This window comes from Macaca fascicularis, chromosome 11 (assembly GCF_037993035.2).
Source record: "Macaca fascicularis isolate 582-1 chromosome 11, T2T-MFA8v1.1".
NCBI lineage: Eukaryota > Metazoa > Chordata > Mammalia > Primates > Cercopithecidae > Macaca > Macaca fascicularis.
The window spans coordinates 105,395,942-105,408,064 of NC_088385.1; the positions used below are offsets into that span (position 1 = coordinate 105,395,942).

At 45.9% G+C, this 12,123-nt stretch overlaps 1 long non-coding RNA gene and 1 other non-coding gene across 6 annotated transcripts in view; both read right to left on the reverse strand.

Annotated features, from left to right (window-relative positions):
• LOC102124823 (uncharacterized) overlaps window positions 1-12,123 on the reverse strand; it is a 178,294-nt gene that overhangs the window by 75,956 nt on the left and 90,215 nt on the right. The gene's annotated exons all lie outside the window — the stretch shown is intronic.
• Window positions 6,548-6,690, reverse strand: LOC123567840 (U4 spliceosomal RNA). The gene has a single exon (XR_006690932.2). It is a non-coding gene; the product is annotated as a U4 spliceosomal RNA (small nuclear RNA).

Below are 12,123 nucleotides of genomic sequence, written 5' to 3' on the forward strand. Positions count from 1 at the left end.
TTTTTGATGCTTATTCCCCTCTGCCTGAAAATCCCCAACTTCTCTATCTCAAGTTGATCACTCCTTACTCTGTTTCATGACAGCTTATCAGCTTATCTCATCATATTATAGTTATTTATTTATGTCACTGGTCCTCCTAAATAGATAGTTTGTTCCTTGGGGTGGCAAGAAGGTCTTATTCATCCCTATATCCTTAGTCCCTAGCAAATTTTCTGACATAAAATATGCATTGACTGAATAAATGAATGTATGACAGTGCGTCAAATGTCTAGTAGAAACATGCCAATTATGGGGAGACTAAAAATTCTAATAGTATATATCAAGGAATCACTATATGTATTAACTATTGGTTTTGTATCTATTCAAATATCATGAGCAATTTTAATTAATGGTAGAATGTGCAAAGATGAGAACTTCTTTTAACCAGATTCATTCTATGTAAAGTCACCCTCTGTCTCTTATTCTTCACTTCTCTTATTTCCATCACAGGAATAATCACAATTTATAACAATTTCTTCTTATTGTTGCTATCTTTCTCCTCTAGAAGTTCTTGATTTTGTCTGTCTTGATCATGGCTGAGGCATAGTCCCAATACACTGTAAGTGTCCAGAAAATATTTGTTCAGGGCCGGGCACAGTGGCTCACACCTGTAATCCCAGTATTTTGGGAGGCAGAGGTGGGTGAATTGCTTGAGCTCAGGAGTTCAAGAGCAGCCTAGGCATCACAGTGAAACTACATCTCTACAAAAAACGCAAAAATTAGCTGGGTGTGGTGGTGTGTGCCTGCAGTCCCAGCTAGTCAGGAGGCTGAGGTGGGAGGATTGCTTGAGCCCAGGAGGTGTAGGTTGCAGTGAGCCGAGATCACACAACTGCACTCCAGCCTGGGTGATAGAACCCGACCCTATATTTAAAAAAAAAAAATATTCAGGAAATGAGTGAAGCCACCAAGTATGGAACAAAGTGTCTTATCAAATCTCTCCATGCCATCAACTACTTGTATTAAATTCCCAAGATGATTAAGGGAAGTCAGAATTTCAGCCTTTTGGGGGAGTCTAAAGAGACACAATAAATAACACTCTCTTCTCTTTTCTGAACCAGTTGAGTACTGAAGCAAAGGAGCTGTAGTTAGAGGATCAAATTTTTACCTTTATTAACAATCAAGCTGAAATAAAAAAACTTGGTAAGTGACCCCATCAATCTCACAATCGTATAAACTCGACCTCAAATCTCAGCAGTCTCTGTTTGAGGTTGGAGGAGCTAATTTTTTCCTTAAAAATTATGGTGTAGGAGAGCAGAGGAGAATGCAGGTTTCCTGGACAGCTCATCCCAAGAACAAGGGCAGCAAAGTGTGGGTCCTAAATGCACAGTTTGTGAGTCCACGCTCGCTGATCAAAGGCAGCACTTCACCTTCCACAGGCAGAGGGAGGGAAGAAATCAAAAGACCAGTAAACTAATGGGGCTCCCAGTCTCTCCAATGAAATAAAACATCAAGACTGGAGTTTCCCCTCTCCTACTCCCACCTTGCCTTGACTTCAGATACACCTATTTTCAGATGCTGTCTGTAGAGAGCCTGAATTTGGCTGTGTGCATTAAGCCCATCAGGCCAATGTTAATGATTACAGGAGAAAGCATCATTCTCATGTCAACAAAATAAACAGAGGTTCAGGCAACCTAAATGATTTAGCCTTTTTTCATCAGTATTGGAATGCACAATACTATTGGCCAGTAATATAACTATAAAAAAAAAAAAGCCCTCTGAAATATACTTTCTATCACTTCCATTGATGCATCTTTGGTTGCATGGCTTGCTCTACAGCTTCCCAGCCAGCTTGCTCCCTGATTTGGCCCAAATCACTCCCAAGCCACTGAGCTCCTGCTGAAGGTAGTAGGAACCTTGCCTTGGTCAGCAGAGGCCACACAGAATAGCCCTTTCTTAAATACTCAAGATCCTCTGTCTTGAAGTTGTTCTTTTCCTGGATGGCCAAAGATCCTGAGGAATTCTCTGACAGCATTTAGGAGAAGAGCAAGCAAGAGACCCTTAACATTCTTCAAAAATACTTCTTCAAGATGCCATGAGGAGAGGCATTTTCCCCAGATCTCCCAGCCTACCAGCAGGCAGAACTTCTATGGAGGGGTTAAAAAGAATTTTATCACTTGGATAAAACAGACAGAAAAACCCATATGTAAATGTGTGAAGACTTGGTCTTTTCAGGTGCCTTCCCTTTGAACTCGAAGGGGAAAGAGTAAAGGGGGAGAAAGGCCCTTAAAACTACCATGGAGTTTTGGGGTTTTTTTCTACTTTGCTTTTCCCTTGTGTAGAGCAAACTCTTAGGTTACATCCTAGCCTAGAATAAATCTTCTGGGCTGAATGATAAATCAGGGATTGTAATGGAAATCACTATTGACCTTTAAAAGGGCACTGTCTTTATATTTTCACACTATCCTGTTTGAAATGTCGACTCAGAATCAGGAAAATAATATGCCATCGACTTCTCTCCATACTTCTTATAACAGAGCTTGAAATTGACCTAGAAAGCGTTGGTATGGGTTTTCTCATTACGGTTTTCAACATCATCGGAAATGGTGATTAATGATTCAGTCTTGGGAACAGCATTGTTAGACCTTGTAATTACTGTGTGAATCATGTCCAAGCAGCAACTAGCTTACCCTATTTATACCACCCCCTAGAAGTGGGGGTATTTTAACCTTCATGTGGTAAAACTTCATGGTTCTCGATTAAAAGCCTCTACTAAATGGGAGTATTATTTCCTCACATTATTGTTTACCATGGTTACCATCTTCTCCTTGTCCATTACTCCGTTTTTTCTTTCCATTTCTCAATGTGCCATGTTTCTCTGCCAATTCATTATAGTTTTTAATTCTCCTTTTTCTTTTTTCTCTCTTTTCTTTTTTTTTTTTTTTTTTCTGAGATGGAGCCTGGCTCTGTCACCCAGGCTGGAGTGCAGCGGCGCCATCTCAGCTCACTGCAGCCTCCGCCTCCTGCATTCAAGCAATTCTCCTGCCTCTGCCTCCCGAGTAGCTGGGATTACAGGCGCCGCCACCACACCCGGCTAATTTTTCGTATTTTTAGTAGAGACAGGGTTTCACCGTGTTAGCCAGGATGGTCTCAATCTCCTGACCTCATGATCCGCCCGCCTCGGCCTCCCAAAGTGCTGGGAGCACAGGCGTGAGCCACTGTGCCTGGCCTCTTCTTTTTCTTTCTAATTTCCCTATTTTCCCTCCAATTTCAAAATCTCTCCCCCTCTAATTTATCTTTTTTGTATTTTTTCCTTTTTCTGTCTGATTTTATATATCCCATCTCTCGTTCACTCAAGAAGGACCTTTTAAAGCCATGCAGATTCTCTTAGCCTTGCCTCTTCTGACGGACTATATGGAAGGTCTTTTCCTTTCTGGCCTTTATCCTCACATGTGCTGGCCCGTGCAGGATGACCAAGTCACTCTCTGCCGTCCTTCCCACCAGCTCTCCTTTGGATCTTTTGAGGAAAGCACAGTGAAGTACCACTGAGAGGTGTCCACAGACTTTCAATTAAACATGGAAACTGACAGCACGACCTCTCTTCATTTTAAAAATAGCTAGGAAGGAAGACATGGTTAATATTTTCTCTGTTTAAAGAATTTTAAATGACTTTTAGGGACCAGTTGTAACCACTCTGCAGAAGCAGGAAGGACCCCCACTCGAAATTTGGTCTGGACGTCAAGACTGATAAAGCCATACATATACCAACAGAACATGAAAAGGTTTATCATCTACATAATTGAGGCTTTTCTGGGGAGAATATGGCAGGCCTTGCAAACAGGTCCCAAATGGCTTGAAAACACAAGCAAAGGGACTGGCTAGGTTATGTGTCATGTAGGGACTGGGGCCAGGGTGAGGGTTCCCACAAGCTGGTAGGGGCCAACAAAGAAGAAAAACTCACCTGCATTCAGATGAGGTAGTTGACCACCCACAAGATGTAATTTGAACAGCACAGGTAGTACTCCCTTGCCCAAAAAGTGTTCTGCCTCAGGAGTGCCAATGAGCCAGACACACTCAGTAAGCCCTCCTTCAAATTCAGAGATCAAACATACCCATAACATTTGGAATAACTCTAAAGAAAAAGCATATTTTGTGGACCTAGATCCAAGTCCCTTTTTTGCCAATTTTGAGACTTTGAGAAATGCACTTATTTCAGAGGCTCAGGTTCTGCATCTGTACAATGGGGATAAATAATACCTATTCCATTTCATCAATTCTAAAATGCTTTCTTCCTCTCGTTTTAGTGTCTCTGAAAACTGGATACAATTCAAGGACTTCTTATAAATGTAATTAGTGGGTTTTTTTCTTGATGGCACATAAAATCACAATGGTGTTTCTTATAACTGATGGCATCTCAGATTATATCAAATACAATACTTCATAGGGCTGTTGTGAAGAAAGAAAAAGAAAATACGAAAGCATTTTATTCATTTTAAGTGCTAAATAAATGTTTTATATACCCCTTTGGGCCTTAGTTTTTCTTATATGTAAATTGGGAGTAATAATAATACATGGGGTTGTTGTGAGGGTCAAGTGAGTGAATACATGTCAAGTGTTCAAAACTATGCCTGAACCAGAGTAGGAGGACTTAGTCTTATTATTAGTCCAGGACCTTCTGTGACTCATCTGAAGACAAGTTGGCCATTGATTTATCCCCCAAACACTGAATGTTTGGTGGGTGCCAGCAGGGCTCTAGAGTCATCCTGGCTCTGCCACTTAATAACTCTGAGCAATTTCTGTAGTTTTATACAAATGCCTCTTCTGCATCCAGATATGAGAAGAATAATTGCACCTACTTTGCAAAGTGCAGATGAGCATTAAATGGGTCAATCCACAGAGACAGCCTAGTGCAGTGCCTGGCAAGTAAGAAGCCTCAAAAAATGCTAGTTATTTTTAGTACGAGATTAGCCTAGAAACAGAAAATTATAATACCACAAGCTAGGGGTGGCCCCTCTTCACACACACTACCTTTATGTAAGACCCATCAATGCCCTCAAGTCAAAGACCCTCCAAGAACGCATCTGATGTCAAACAGAATTGGGTTTGCTCTTGATGGTGACATCAGCTCACACCATGAGGATCCATGAAGCGTCTCAGAAAGAGGGTGTTAGAAAGGGCTTGTTATGAGAGTGTTTCAGATTTCAGCTGAATCAGTGTGTTAGCTGATTTCAGGGAGCACTCAAGGAAGTGGGGGATCTGTGCGGGATGGAAGCTGTCAGATACAACGTAGGGAAATTTAATGATTATCTTCATTTTGATTTAGTGGGTAGGAGAGAAGTAGGGCTAGAGCTGGCCAGGCGAGGTGGTTCATGCCGGTAATCTCATGTAATCCCAGCACTGTGGGAGGCTGAGGCAGGCGATCACAAAGTCAGGAGTTCGAGACCAGCCTGGCCAACATGATGAAACCCTGTCTCTACTAAAAAAGAAAAATACAAAAATTAGCCAGGCATGGGGGCATGCGCCTGTATTCCTAGCTACTCAGGAGGCTGAGGCAGGAGAATCACTTGAACCCGGGAGGCAGAAGTTGCAGTGAGCCGAGATCGCGCCACTGCACTCCAGCCTGGGTAACAGAGCAAGACTCCGTCTCAAAAGAAAAGAAAAGAAGTAGGGCTAGAGTTGTGATCGAAGAAGAAGCAGTAGTCACTCCCGTTAGCCAGAAGAGGGGGGTGTTTAGTCATTTTTGCAGCTGTACAGTGTGTTTTTATCTCTGTTCAGGCGTAATTACAGAGTTGTCTTGTTTTTGTCTTGTTCCATCACATCCTTGAAAGTCCTCATCTGATATCAATATTCTGCCTGTGTTCACCAAGGCAACAGCATGACCCAACTGGCAGCAAATAAGCCGGCAATTAGCTATTAGCTGTAGGGTGACCAACCATCCCAGACTGCCGAGGACTGAGAGGCTTCCCAGGATACAGGACTTTTCACTCTAAAATGGGGAAAGTCCCAGGCAAACAAGACTGAAGTCAGTCCCCAAGCTGCCAGGGCTTTCTTCTTCTCTCTCAGCCTTCACCTTTTTAATAACACGTCCTATGAATTACCCAATTTATATTTTTCTTTATTGACTCATTTGTCTGCATATGAGGATGTGCTTTGGAGGCAGACAAGTCCCATCTCTATCACTTACTGGCCATGTGACCTTGAGCAAGTTGCTCCATGTCTCTGAGTCTTGGTTTCCTCCTCCCTAAAATGAGGCTGGTGCGTACTCTATGCAAAGGCTTACTCAAGATAATGGCATCTTCAGCAATGCCTTGGACATCGTAGATGCTCCATTAATGTTACTCCTGTCCTCCCCAACTCCCATCTCTACCCTATTCCATATCAGCTTTACACCATTTCGTGCAAAGGCCTAGAATCTACAGTGGTATCTCTGAACCTTATTTTTATAGTTCTTAGCATGGCTCCAGGTGCCTAAAAACACTTAAAAATTTAATTTAAACGATGTTATTTCTGCTCCTTTTTCTGTTCTTCAGTTCCTCCCCTTATTTCCTTCTTTTTTTTTTTTTTTTCAGTTCAGTTTCAATACAGACTGCAAAAATTGCCCATGCTGACTATATTTTAAATCATCATGGCAGGGTATTGGGAAACGTTTTCAACTAGCCATAATCAGGCCTCGGATAAACCTCATGGGCTACCATACTGCCACTGTGCAAAGCTACCATTATTTCTTATACTTCTCTATCCCCTTTTCCTGCAGGAAATTCAGACCTGTAAGTAACAATAATTGTAATAAACTACATTTCTAGACCCCTTTGCAGCTTATAAAATGCTTTTGACCAAAGGAAAAAAAAACTGAGAGGCAAGTACTATTACTCTCCTGTTTACAGATTAGCAAACTGAGGCTTAGAGAAGCCATGTGCCTGATTCAAAATCACAAGACTAGTAATGAATGAGAACCAATGCTCTGAGTCTCTGCTGTGCTCTAAAACAACTTTCCTCAGATACTCCAACCTGGATGTCAATGCATCCCCATGCTTCACATACCAAGGGCCATGGATCAGGACTCTTGACCAGATGTTGCTATTGAGACAAGCAGCTGTCATTTGTAATATCCTGCGCTGTCCCCCAGGGTTCATGGCTCAATTTCACTTAAATCCAGCCATGGCTCTTGCCAGACCAATGAGAAACTCCCATTTGAGGTGGAACCACTGAAATCTGATTCAGAGCTCTCTGCTAGTTCTTCCTCTGACTGTCGATTCAGCTTAAGCCCTGGCAGCTGGAGTTAGTCGGGGCTGAATAACCCTAACTTCCCTTGACTTGCCATCTCCTTCCCCACTGCCCCAAGAAGGAATGACAAATGGACTCACACTTGTCGCCCTTTGGAATCCTTTACGTGTCATAGCCTAAGCAGAATTACAAATAAGGCTTTGGTATTTAATTCAGACCAGTACCAAAATATTTCCGTGTCTGGAGTTCATCCATGAAGAAAGCATTTATAGTATCCAGATGGTGGGGGCGTGGGCCTGCAGGCGGCCCAGGAATGCAAGTCAACAGCCTTGAGTCCTACTAGAAGAGGGGTGTGGACACAGGGCACCTTTCCAGGGTAACCCAAGCAGGTGGAGTTTGTGGTAAGGCAGAAAAAGGCTAGGACTTGGGGCCAGCAGAGCCAGGTTTAAATAACAGTTCCTGTGTTGACAGGGTAAGTCGCCACATGCTAAGCGTTCAGTCTCTCCTAAGCTCTCCAGCAACGCCTGTCCCACCCTTCTCTTTAGGGTGGTCTCAAGGTAATGGACATAAAAGCCCTTTAGAACCTGGAAATCGCCAGACAAGCGTAGGCTGTTAATATTACAGTGCAACGTCTAAAGTCTGTAATACATTTTTCAGGCAGATTCACTATGCATTCCAATTCTCTTTGGTCTTTGTTTTTCTTCCAGTTCCCTTAATCTGTCTTCCTGCACAAGCTCAAAGTTGCCGAAGAATAGGTCTGCATTTGTTTCATATTTCACACACTTATTCAAGAAATATTCCAACCCAAAAAGATAGTCTGAGGAAGCTTAAGTGATCGAAAGGAGAAGAAAAACACGTGGCTCAAAATATGATTTTTGGTTTTTGTTTCTCTAGTCTAGAGAGAAATTTTAGATTTTGATTTGGAGGAGAAAAAACAGAAAAGTAAGAGAAATTGAGGCCAGGCATGGTGGCTGATGCATGCAATCTCAGCACTTTGGAGGTGTAAGGAACACGGCTGTGCTGCAGCCAAGCAGGCATATGGCAGCAGGTATAGACCGAGGAAAACAGCCTAGAAGACTCAGCGGGATTGGGGCGCACGCACACGCTCCCGTGTCTCGTATAATCATACCCATGTAGATACAACATAGAGAAGCTCCCCGCCTGGCTCTCAGCCCCTATTGTCTGTGTAGGCATAAATGTAACACTGACCCTGTGAGGGGCTGCTGAGTAAAACCATGTCTCCTCTACCTGCTGTCTCTCCAGTGTTCTTCCAGCTCCCTGCCCCACGTCCACTCACTCCCTTCAGCCCTCAGCTGCGGCTGGAACCTGACCCTGAGCATGAAAATTGGCAAAGTCGGCAGGATGAGGTGAGAGGATCTTCAGCTCTTGGGGCTCCCGGCTTGGCTATGTGGCCACAGCGTGGGCTGTGATGTCCGGTGGCAGAGGTGCTGCTTGCATGGGCCCTAGTGGAAATGTGGGAGGCAGTGGACGGGTCTCCCGCGAGTGTGGAGAAGGCACTGAAGCAGTTGGAAACTCACAACACCGTGAAGGAATGCACCTTCGCTGGCAGAGTCGGATGGGTGTTTCTGACTGCACTAGGCAGAGTACATGCTCAGTCCCACAGGTGAGGGACCTCCTGGCGCAAGCCACGTGCCTGGGGGCCCAAGTGCACAGCTTGGAGCAGGACCTGGGGGTGGGGGACCTGCAGGCATAAGCAGGGTGCTTGGAGGCCCAGATAACAGCCTGGAACAGGAGTTAGCAATGGCTGTTAGTGCGATCTTCAGCCAGTCCTCCCAGTCAGACACTTCCGTTGGGTCTGATGCTAAGGAGGAGGGGGCTATTCCGCTGCGGGCTCGCCCTGTGATCCGTCAGAAGGTAGAACATGAGGAGCCGATGGGACCCCAGGGGAGAGCCCAGGGCTCCCTCCTCCCCAACAGTGGTGAAACACACCTCTTATAGTGCTTATACCCCCACTGAGTTGCAGGAGTTGGGTAAACAGTGTCGGAGGTGCCCAGGGGAGCCCCTGCCAGCCTGGCTACTCCGTCTTTGGGATGAGGGTCTGACAGCATTTCTTGCTCTGCCTCCAGGAAGGAGAAGCCGGCCTCTATTGCAACTCACTCTTCCCTTCATCAGTGGCTGCAACTGTGCCAACGGTTGGCACACAGGCAAGGTGTGGACATTAATAGAGTGGCTGATGGCAGCCATACGGACTGTTTGGAATGATGCCAGAGAGATACCAAAAATTGTGAGTAAATGGCAATCATCTGATTTGATGCAGGTACTCTGGGAGATGGGCAGGTGGCAGGCTATGTTTGATCTGAATATCCAGGGGCCAGATGATGAATGTTTTACCTCCCACACGAGGGATCTTGTGCTGGGCTCAGTACCCCCGAGTGCTTTTGGCTAGAGTGCTTTTGGCTAGAGTGCTTTTAGCACCCCCACATATGGGGCGCCGCATACATGAAGTGACTACTGACTGAGGTAGTAGACACAACACAGCGGAGCTCCCCACCTGGCTCTCAGCTACTATTGTTTGTGTAGGATATAAATGTAACACTGACCCTGTGAGGGGCTGCTGAATTGGCTTGTAGGCCATCGGCCCATTTGGTGCCAAGCGATGTGGCAAGACCTCTGGGAAATACGTCATCAGAAAGATTTAACTATCATGTGTCAGGTCATGTGCCTTTGGCCACCCCCTGTAATGATGAGGCAGATGCCTTAGCCAAGGTCCGATGGTTAGAGTCGGCACCTACACAAGATGTAGCTTTGTGGCTACACAGGAAACTGGGACAAGCAGGGAGTGAACTGATGCAACAGGTCAGTAGGCACTGGAGCCTGTCTTTGCCTTTGCAGGACATTTTGGAGGCCTGACAGAAGTGCCCGGTGTGTGCCCAGGCATACCCCAGACGGAGACAGCTTCCCAGTGTAACACAGCAAGTGATGGTAGGACGGATGCCCTTTAGCAGATGGCAAATAGATTACACTGGGCCACTGCCAAAATCACAGGGCTACACATATGCACTGACAGCTGTAGACACAGCCTCTGGCTTGTTGTTCGCCTACTCTTGCAAGATGGCCGACCAGCAACATACCATTCAAACCCTGCAACATTTACGTGCTCTATAAGGCCATCCCCTGGCCATTGAAAGTGATAGGGGAACACATTTCACTGGACAGCAGGTAAAACAGTGGGCACTACAGATAGACATACGATAGGGGTTTCATATTCCTTATAACCCACAAGCTGCTGGCATGATTGAGCAATATAGTGGACTCTTGAAGAACGGGTTACGGTTGCATGTTACTCCCCCATCTTTGCGGGGCTGGAGTTCCAGGTTGGACCTGGTGCTTCAAATTTTGAATGAGTGGCCATGGAAAGGTGGCCCAGCCCTGGTGGAGGCACTGTTATACTGGACCGCTACCCCCATCCAGCTACAGATACACATCTAGGATGACCTCCTCCACAGACCCATAAACTCCCATCCAGTGCTGCATCCAGCTTCTGTGAAGAATTGGACATAGCTAGAGACTTGGGTCCCACAGAAATGTATGGGATGAAACACAGTGGGCTTTGGATGGGGGCATCGCAAACCTCATGGTGAGCCTTCCCCCTGGCTGACTCGCAGTGTCCATGATGGATCGGGCTGGCTAATGGGAGAACACAGGTGGCCATTAGCCAGCACCAAGGTAAAGTCACTGTAGGATGGTTGTCTGCTGAGGTTTGTGCAAATATAACATGTGTCACCACACCAAGGGTGTGGAGGAGCAAGCAATCTTACCAAGGCTGGGCCCCCATAGACTTCATGCGCCCTGGGAGTTTATGGGTCTGTGGGGACACAGGATGGCCATATCTACCAGCCAATTGGACTGGACATTGTACCTGGGGGTGGCCTTATGTGCCTGCCATTGTGCTTCCCACATTGCCTAGTCACCCACATAATTTGGAGGCACTGCATTTCCGCTTTTTCTGAGTGCGGGGCGCCCCCTGGTGGTTTTATCCCTTAGCAATCCCTATCCCTGGAGCAGGTGTCATTACCGTGATAAAGCAGATTACAGCCTTTGCAGAGCACACAGCTGGGGCCCTGAATTACACCCAAGTTCTCTCCTTTGTTAACTAATGAAGTTGACAAGGTCAGGAAGGTGGTGCTGCAAAACAGGATGGCCTTAGACATAGCCTTAGACATGCAAGGACATAGGTGGCCCCTGTGCCTTGTAGGGACACAATGTTGTACATTTATCCCTGAAAACCACCCGAATGTAATGGCAGCTTTGCAAGGGGTGTCATAGGAGATTAAGGCAATTGAGCACTTTACTGACGACCCCCTGCAGAGATGGTGGGCGTCTTTTGGGCTCTGGCCTACATTGGGCTCTCATAATCATAAGTAGCACAGCAGGATATTCCTGGTAGGTTGTTGCTCTCTGTATGGTTGCTGTGGCCTATGGGTCCAGGATGCTGCCGTATGTGCACACGTCTCCACCAAGAGGATCCCCTCGGCCTAGGGGATGGAGTGTAAGGAACATGGCTGTGCTGCAGCCAAGCAGGCATAGGGCAGCCAGCATAGGCCAAGGTAAATAACCTAAATGACTCAGAGGGGTTAGGGTACACGCGCACACTCCCATGTCTCATACAGTCATAGCCATGTAGACACAACATAGAGAAGCTCCCCACCTGGCTCTTGGCCACTATTATCTGTGTAGGTATAAATGTAACAGTGACCCTGTGAGGTGCTGCTGAATAAAGCCATGTCTCATCTACCTGCTATCTCTCGAGTGTTGTTCCACTTCCCTGCCCCACATCCACCCGCACCCCTCAGCCCTCAGCTGGGGTTGGAACCTGGCCCTGAGCATGACAGAGAGGCTAAGGCAGGATTACTTTAACCAAGGAGATGGAGACCAGCCTGTGCAACATAGTGAGACCCCGCC